The sequence below is a fragment of the Alligator mississippiensis genome, chromosome 11 (assembly GCF_030867095.1).
Source record: "Alligator mississippiensis isolate rAllMis1 chromosome 11, rAllMis1, whole genome shotgun sequence".
Taxonomy (NCBI): Eukaryota; Metazoa; Chordata; order Crocodylia; family Alligatoridae; genus Alligator; species Alligator mississippiensis.
Genome location: NC_081834.1, coordinates 51845962 through 51855477, shown reverse-complemented (window position 1 = coordinate 51855477; position 9516 = coordinate 51845962). Strand labels below are relative to the sequence as shown.

At 55.2% G+C, this 9516-nt stretch overlaps 1 non-coding gene and 1 pseudogene across 1 annotated transcript; both read right to left on the bottom strand.

The window, feature by feature from the left end:
- Positions 1–1156: 1156 nt before the first annotated feature.
- On the bottom strand, positions 1157–1350 carry LOC132244260 (U2 spliceosomal RNA). Its single transcript, XR_009455850.1, has one exon. It is a non-coding gene; the product is annotated as a U2 spliceosomal RNA (small nuclear RNA).
- Positions 1351–3934: 2584 nt separating this feature from the next.
- LOC132244262 (U2 spliceosomal RNA) lies at positions 3935–4137 on the bottom strand (annotated as a pseudogene).
- Between the last annotated feature and the right edge of the window lie 5379 nt (positions 4138–9516).

The following is a 9516-nucleotide window of genomic DNA, read 5'->3' as shown; positions in this document are numbered from 1 at the left end:
GCAACCGAGATGAAGCAGAGGAGAGGCCCCACACGCCAAACTGGGAAGGTTTTGCCCTGGTTAAATCCTCGGCTCGTTCACAGGCAGCAGTTAAAGCGTGTTCACACTCAATGATGAGACGTGTTCAAATGCAATTAGGTGCGTTCACACTCAGCGATTTAAGAGCGTTGGAACGCGTTTACACGCAGCGTTTAAGCACATTCGCATAGACGAGTGACGCGCCTTCCCTTCCTCCTCAGGGATTAGAGCTTACTAGCAGCTGCCCCTTTGAACCCTGCCCCTGGGGAAGGACTCCCAGCGTGCCTGTGTGCCGCTAAGAGAGCTGTCGCTGGGAGCAGGGCCCCGCTGGACTGGAGAGGGTTGATGCGAGACGCTGCCATCGTGGGGCTGAGGCTTCCTTGCAAAGGTGTGGAGCCTCTCAGTTGTTCACAGCTAGTTCACACCCAACCACGAGAACAATGCTTTTGCGTATGGCCACCAGCCACGAGGCGCCAGGCAAGCTGTTGTAGGGGGCAGTCTTGAATAAGAGCCTTTGACCAGCAGACGGGGCTTGTGCGTCTCCCCTGCCCACGGGGGGTGCTCCTCCCACCGCACCGTCCATCTCCCCCTGCTCCAAGGCCACGCGACGACAAAACGATGCATGCGCTCACCACGTAGGCGGTGTGTAGCGCGTAGTGCTCCAGAAGCCTCGCCTTGGTGTTGTGGCGGCCTCTGGCTCTTCCCAGGCCTTCCAGCTTTCAGTTCTGGCTCGCATCTGACCTCTGAGAGGTACCGTACCGTACCGTACCGCCTGTGTTCAGTTTGGTTCGTTTTGCTTCATAACAGTGTGACGACAACATCCACGGCTTTCTGGCATCCTAAAGCCCACGATTTCTGCTGTGACAGAGGATTTCCGTTGTGACAGAGCTGTTCGCAGGGGGTCACCAAGCAGGCTGCCCCTGACACCCCCCTCAGCTGCACGCTGCTGACCGCACTCTCCATCCAAGCGCAGGCAGAGGGACCGCTTTCCTCCGGGCAGCCAGCCACCCTGTCCTTCTCGGACAAGTAGTAGCCTGCCTGCCAGACTGCTGGGGGCCCCTGCCCGGCACCAGCCCCCCCAGATGTCTCTGAAGAAGCGACGAGATCTACTTTTTGACAGCAGCAAGTTCTCCCCGAGGGGAGGTGCTCCGCTCCTGGAGGCACTGCAATACCAGGCCGATGCGTGGAGTGGATGGAGCAAGCTCCGAGTCCATCTCCCAGTTCCAAAAATCCATTTAATATAAAGTCCTCACATCGAGGACATATCAGATATTAAACTGATAAGAACAGATTTTTTTTTGATTTTTTTTTTATTATATACATTAAAATCATACCTCGTTCACCACCACCACCAAAATGTTCTCTTTTCCCGGTTCGGAGCTCTAAATAACACCATTCACGTCATAGTATAACAAAACTTTCCTGTACAAAACAGAAAACCGCTTCCCCCTTTGTTACAGATTCAAACTACAAAGCGTTTCAGCTCTCTCTTAAATATCAACACTTAACATAAAATAACATAACATAACATACATCAAAACAGTTGTTTCTCTTCACCGTTCCCTCCCCCTTCCTTCCCTCTTACTCAAACAATTTCTTCCAATCAGTACCTTCCCACTCCCCTTCTCCTTTCCGTCGATAGTACCCCAACTCTGCGTACGCCAAAGAAACACATTCCCGTGACGTAAAATAAAGCCCCTTCTGGACCAATGAACATCTCGTTTTCCCACACTGCCATCCGTGTACACAACAGCAAAACCCGAATCTCCCATTCCCACACTTTACGCCTCGCCAGACCGTACACCGCTCCCTCGTACCTCACACAATCCCCCCACCCTATCTCTTTACAAAACCTCGCCACTCTCTGCCAAACCTTCCGTGCATATGAGCGTTCCCATAACACGTGGAACACCGTTTCCTCCCTGCTGCATAGTTCCCTCGGACACTCCCCTGACCTTACCAACCCCCATTTCCGCTGCTCTGCCCTCACCGGTAGCGCCTTCCTGACCTGGGTCCCGACATCGTGGGGGGTGCGTCAGGGTTCGTCGCCGTCTCGGGTTCGCTGGTTCCACCCTCCTGGGAGGGTCCTCCGAGATCCGTAGTCGGCGGTCCACCTAGCTGGGGTCTCCTGACGTGCCTCGAACGTTCTTGCCAGTGGATCGGGGCGTCCTTGGGACCTGGGGGTGTTGACCCACGTTCCGTCCTCCTTATTGGGTCTGGTGAACCGTGAGACCCTTTGGCTACTCACCTGAGCGGCACGGTTGCTTGCGCAACCGGCGCTCGTTCGGACGTACTGGCGGCACCGCCTTCCCTAGCCCGTCATGACTGACGAGACCCCTCGCTGCAGCGGAGGAAGGAAAAGCAAGCTGCTAGTCAGCTCACTTTTTGCTGCTCTTATTCCGGCAGTCTGCCGGCCTGGGTTGGCGCTGGTCCTGGAGAAAGTGCAACAGCAGGCCAAGCGCGGGGGAAAAAAGAAGCGGTTCTCCGTGTTTTCAGCGATTAAACAGGGTGTCTTGCCCTTTTTTACAGGAGCGGCGTGTTGGAAGGAGCGGCGTGTCTGAAGTCCACCTGCACGCTGGACTGCCGAGGGCCCTGCGCAGCACAAGCCCCACCCCCCAAGCAGCTCCCTGGGAAACGGTGAGTTCTGCTTTTTGACACAGGGGTGCGCCGCTCCTGGAGGCACTGCAATACCAGGAGCTTCAGTTGTGGTTGAACACCCTTAATCACCGAGTGGGAACCCCGCTAATTGTACCTGAACAGGAGCACCACAACACAGACACGCTGCTCCTTCAGAAGCCGCTTGCCCTGCTTGCCCTGAAGCTGCTGGCCTGGCCTGGCCTGGCCTGGCCTGCTGCGTGAACGAGCCGAGACCGGTTCCAGTACGGCCAGACGTGGCCCATTTTAACACGCCTTCCAAAAGACAGAACTCGCCGCCGCGTGCTGTGCAGGGCCCTCGGCAGTGCAGCGTGCAGGCGCGCTTCAGACACGCTGCTCCTTTAAAAAAGGGCCAGACACCCGGTGGAAGACTGCCTGCGCCTGCGCCAGGGGAGCAACAAAAAGCCTGCGCTGGCAGGCAGTCTTTCAAACACCCTGAATTGTTGCCTGTGAAGGAGTCGAGGACAATTTAAATGGAGCCAAGCCTTTTCAGTTCTGGGTGTGGAGCCTCTCAGTTGTTCACAGCTAGTTCACACCCAACCACGAGAACAATGCTTTTGCATATGGCCACCAGCCACGAGGCGCCAGGCAAGCTGTTGTAGGTGGCAGTCTTGAACAGGAGCCTTGGGCCGGGAGACGGGGCTTGTGCGTCTCCCCTGCTCACGGGGGGCGCTCCTCCCACCGCACCGTCCATCTCCCCCTGCTCCAACGCCACGCGACGGCAAAACGATGCATGCACTCACCACGTAGGTGGTGTGTAGCGCGTCGTGCTCCAGAAGCCTCGCCTTGGTGTTGTGGCGGCCTCTGGCTCTTCTCAGGCCTTCCAGCTTTCAGTTCTGGCTCGCATCTGACCTCTGAGATGTCCCGTACCGTACCGTACCGTACGGCCTGTGTTCAGTTTGGTTCGTTTTCTTCATAACAGTGTGACGACAACAGCCACGGCTTTCCGGCATCCTAAAGCCCACGATTTCTGCTGTGACAGAGGATTTCCGCTGTGACAGAGCTGTTCGCAGGGGGTCACCAAGCAGGCTGCCCCTGACACCCCCCTCAGCTGCACGCTGCTGACCACGCTCTCCATCCAGGTGCAGGCAGAGGGACCGCTTTCCTCCAGACAGCCAGCCACCCTGTCCTCTTGAAGGCTTCAGCCAAGTAGTAGCCTGCCTGCCAGACTGCTGGAGGCTCCTGCCTGGCACCAGCCCCCCCAGATGTCTCTGAAGAAGCGACGAGATCTACTTTTTGACAGCAGCAAGTTCTCCCCGAGGGGAGGTGCACCGCTCCTGGAGGCACTGCAATACCAGGCCGATGCGTGGAGTGGATGGAGCAAGCTCCGAGTCCATCTCCCAGTTCCAAAAATCCATTTAATATAAAGTCCTCACATCGAGGACATATCAGATATTAAACTGATAAGAACAGATTTTTTTTTTTTTTTTTTTTTTTTTTTTTTTTTTTTTTTATTAAAAGCATCCTTCGTTCACCACCACCAGGAAAAACCTCTCTCCTTCACATCACAGCACAACAAACCTTCCCGTACAAAACTGGAAAGCGCTTGTCTCTTTGTTACAGGTTCAGACTACAAAAACCATTTTAGCTCTCCCGTAAGTAACAACGCTGAACATAAAATAACATCACATAACATAACATCTATCCAAACAGTTGTTTACTCTACCTTTCCCACCCCTTTCCTGCCCTCTCACTCAAACAGTTTCTGCCACTCAATATCTTCCCACTCTCCTTCTCCTTTCCGTCGATAGTACCCCAACTCTGCGTACGCTAAATACACACATTCCCGTGGCGCGAAATAAAGCCCCTTCTGTACCAATAAACATCGCGTTTTCCACAGTGCCATCCTTGTACACAACAGTAAAACCCGAATCTCCCATTCCCACGCTTTATGCCTCGCCAGTCCGTACATCGCTCCCTCGTAGCTCACGCAGTCCCCCCACCCTATCTCTTTACAAAACTTCGCCACCTTCTGCCAAACCTTCTGTGCATATGAGCATTCCCATAGCACGTGGAACACCGTTTCCTCCCTGCTGCACAGTTCCCTCGGACACTCCCCTGACCTTAGCAGACCCCATTTCCGCTGCTCTGCCCTCACCGGTAGCACTTTCCTGACCGCTCGCCACGCAAAATCCTCGTGCTCCCCCTTCCATCTTTTCCCCACTATCCCCTTCCAGGCCCTTCCCACCTGCCCTTCTGACAACTCTCCTATATCAGCCATCTCATCCTTCGCTCTGATTCCTCTCAGCACCTTCTTTGCTTCTCTCAGTCCCTCGCACCCTAACTCCTCCAGCCCCTTCGCTCTCAAAAAGGCCCAGGCCCGTGCATACCACTTGGGCGGTCTCTCGGCCCACAAGCCCGTCCACCTCTCTCCGTATAATCCCAACCTCCTTAAAAACCTTCCCGCCCAATATCTGCACAACGCCGCCGCTTTCCTTCCCTCCAAACCCGCAATTCGCACCACCCCTTTCCAAAAGTGCACGTACAGGAACACCTCTAGTTCCGGCACGCCCCAGCCTCCCAAGTTCTCCCCCTTATATATCTCCCTCCTCGCCACCTTCTCCGTCTGCCCACCCCAGAAAAAGAGACATATCTCCCTTTGCACCCGCCTCACCTGCAACCAGGTAGGCGGGTATACCGTTGCCACAAACAAAATTGTTGGCAGCAGAAACTGTTTCATAATCCCCACCTTTCCCCGAAACGTCAACTTCCTCGTTCGCCATAGCCCTACCACCTTCCTCACCTGCCCTCGAAGCGCCTCCCACGCCCGTTCCCCCTTCCCCTTCACATCCATATAGACTCCCAACACCTTCAAACCCTCCTTCTCTACCTGCCACCCCACCTCCTCCAGCCCGGCCCATTCCCCCACCGCTAACAAACTGCTTTTCCCTGTGTTCACTCGTGGCCCCGCTGCTTCTCCATATTCCTTAATGCTTTCCACCACCCTCTCCAAGGACCCCCTATCCCGCACCATAAACATCACGTCATCCATATACAGAGTCACTCTCACTTCTCCTCCCCCCGGTACCGGTATTCCTCTCACTCTCCCATCTCTCCTCACTCTCTGTGCCAACGGCTCTATGCCGCACACAAACAGCTCCGGAGATAGGGGGCACCCCTGGTGCACCCCTCTCTCCACCCTGAATTCCTCTCCCAAACAGCCCTTCACCGAGATCCTGCTCCTCGCCCCTCTATACAGGGCTCTCACCCACCCCACAAATTTCCCAGGGAAGCCCATCCGGTCCAACACCTTAAACAGGAAACCGTGCTCCAAACTGTCATATGCCTTCTCTAGATCTACACTACCCAGCACCACTTTCCACCCCCTTTCTCCCACGTACTCCAAAGTATCTCTCCATACCCACTGCGTATCCCCCAGCCTCCTACCCTTCACTGCACACGTCTGGTCTTCCCCCACCACCTTTCCCATCACCTTCCCCATCCTTGTTGCCAGCACCTTTGAGAACAACTTGTAATCCACATTCAATAAAGTAATCGGTCTCCAGTTCTTCAACACTTCCTTGTCCCCTTTCTTATGCAACAACACCACCACCCCCACCGCAAAGCCCTCCCCGACCACCCCTGATTCCATTACCTCCCGAAACATCTCCACCACATCCTCCCCCACCACCCCCCAGAAACGCTCGTAAAATTCAGCCGGCAACCCATCCAAACCCGGCGTCTTCCCCTTCTTCATCTGCCCCAACACCTCCTTCACTTCTTCCTCCGTGACGTCCCTCTCCAAATCCACCCTCTCCCTTTCTTCTACCCTCTTTTCCAGCTCCCCCAAAAACCTCTCCCCCGCCATCCCATCCACCTCTCGCTTTTTATACAGCTCCGCGTAGAAACCTGTCACCTCCTTTAACACCTCCCTTTGCGACTCGACCCGCACTCCCTTCCCTGTCACCACCGCCCCCACTTCCTTGCTCCCTTTTCTAACTCTGCCTGCAAAATACTTCCCCCATTCCTCCCCCTCCCCCATCCACGGAGCCCGTGCTAAAAACATCCTTTCCTGTTCCTTCCCCCGAAACCATTCCTCTACCTCCCGTTTCGCCTCCCCCAGCTCCCGCTTCACTTCCTTTCCCCCCATCGCTTCTCGAATCAGCCCCTGAACCTTCCCCTGCAATCTCCCCAGCTCCTTCCTCTTCTCCCACGCTTGCCGTTTTCCAACTCTACTAAACCACCCCTTGATCTTCTCCTTCATAACCCTCCACCAATCCCAATGTGATTTAAACAGCACTCTTGTTGTTCTCCACCTCTCATATTCCCTCCCAAAGGCTTTACACACCCGTTCGTCGTCCAGCACCCTCGTGTTCAGCTTCCACACCCCCTTCCCTCTCCCTCCCCCGACCCGTAACTGTACCCTCAACATCTTGTGATCACTAAAACCCACTTCCACCACCTCCTTCCTTTCCACCCCCACTCCTTCCGAAACCAACACAAAATCAATTCTCGAAACCTTCTGTCCCCTGGGGTCAATCCTCGTTCCCACCCGCTCTCCCTTCCAGACATCCACCAGCCCCTCTTCCCGAATCCAATTCCCCAAACACCTCCCTGTACTATCCAAACTTCCCCCGCCAACCCCCCCTTCCCTATCTCCTCCCTCGAGAATGCAGTTGAAATCTCCGACAAAAACTTTCTTCCCTCCCCCTCCCCCACATATCGCCAATCTCCGAAAGAATTCCCTCCGTTCCTCCTTCACCGCCGGGGCGTAGACATTGAAAACCCCCACCTCCTCCCCCCCCACCTCCACCTTCATGTGTTGCAGGCGCCCCTCAACTAAGACCTCTACCCCGGTTACTGTTACCCGTGTTTCATCCACTAAGATTCCCACCCCCGCCGCTTTATTTCCACCCGCCCCCGCCCACCACGATCTTCCCTTGTCCCATCTTCTCCGTAGCACCCCGTAATCTTCTTCCCACCCGATCCCACACTCTTGTAAACAAATAATATCAGCCCTCACCGCCCTCAAAAACCCTCCCATCCTTTCCCACCGTTTCTTAGACGCTAGACTCCTCACATTTAAGGAGACAACACACAATGCCCCTGCCATGGCGAGTAGCAACAACAAAAACTTCCCCTTTTTCACACTTCTTCCCCACTCTCACTCTCCGATGTCTCCAGCACGGATTCCACCCCTTTCCGCCATTTCCCTGAAGTTTTCAAACGCTCCCCCACTGCTTTTGGGTTCAAAAATCCCAAAATGTCTGCCGTTTCCCTTTCCCCCTCTCCCTTTTCTTTCTTCTTCCCTTTCCCTCTTTCCTTTCCACCGTCGGTTTGTACCCCCGGCTTCTTCGTCTCCTTTTCCTCCCCGCCGGAGTTCTTCCTTTTCTTGAGACTCCCGTCTCGCCCTTGCTCAATGGCCTCCATCTCCTCCAGTTGTTCTACCCACGCTTTCTCTTTTATACGACTCGGCTTTTGTCCCTTTCCATGTTGCCTTTCCAAATCTGCTACCATACCCCTCAAGTGTTGCAATCCCTCAGCCTCCCTTCCTTCCTCCTCTGTTTTCTGTGTCCACTTCTCCACATTTTCCTCCTCCACCAGCTCTTTGGCTGCCTCTTCGATCCCCTCGTAAACCTTCTCCTCGTTCTCGAATCTTTCCTCAACCTGCGTTTCCTCCACGCACATCTCGTCCCCTTGCTCTGGCACCAACCTCTGTGCCTCCTCCTCCTCCTCCTCCAGTATTCTCGTTTCCTCCCGGGCCTCCTCACGACTCCCCGCCATCCGTACGCGGTTAGCGTAGGACGAGGGGCACGCCTGCTGCGTGTGTCCCTCCTGCCCGCACCCTGGACACACAATGCTCCCCTTACAGAATTGGGCTGTGTGCCCCAGGCCCCGACAGCGGTAACACACAGTAAGGCGACAGAACGCCGCCAAATGCCCCTCTTGCCCGCACCGGTTACACAACTTGGGCTGATCGTGATATACCACGTAACCTCTGCATGGCCCAATTTGCACCGCCGAAGCTAAGTGCTTGACTGCCCCGGGCTTTCCCACCACCTCGCAGAGCGTCACCTTTGCTTTCCATGCCCCGGTCCACACCCCCCAGCGATCACACTCTCTCTCGACAACAGCCACCCGTTCCACCCTCTGCTCCAGCCATCTTTTAACTTCTTCTTTTTGGTCCACCTCAGTAAACATCTTGATGTAGAGAATTCTCTCTCGTGCTCTCCGCCCCATGTCAAAAACCAGGCCCTCCAAATCCCCTCTGTTCTGGGCCTCCTCATGTGCCTTCCAAAATGCTGCATAACTGCTCCCATTTTCGAACGTGACATTCCAAACTTTTCTGTTATCGAAAGCAATTACACAGTACAAGTCTCTCGGGTTCACTTTGAGAAGCTTCAGGAGCACCTCTGCCATGAACTCCCCACGCCTCAGTGTCTTACTTCCTTTGTAGCCCTCAGGGCTGAGGGTTATTTTCACCCTCCATTTTGTGCCCTGGCCACCATTTCCTGCTTCTTCAGGCTCTGCTTCTGCCTCTGGCCCTGGTGTCTCCCGACGACTTCCTGCCGCCGGCGAGGCTCCTCCTCCATCTTCAGGGGTCTTCTGCCCCCCCGCTCCCACGTGGGCCTTCCCTTTCCGTTGAACGCGGGTCCACCCCTCCTCCTCCTTCTCCTCCTCCATCGCCATTTGCTCACCATCTCTGGTCTCCGCCCAGTCACCGATATGGTTCGCCAACCGACGTCTCTGCTCCCGGACTCTCTCCGCCTCGGTTCCTGCCTCCGCCGTAATCTGCATACTCATCTGCATATTCATCTGCATATCCGACCTCGCCTTCGAAGCAGCCATTCCACTCTGTGTCACTGTCTCCTCCGTCTCGTGCGCTGCGCTGCTCATGGGTGT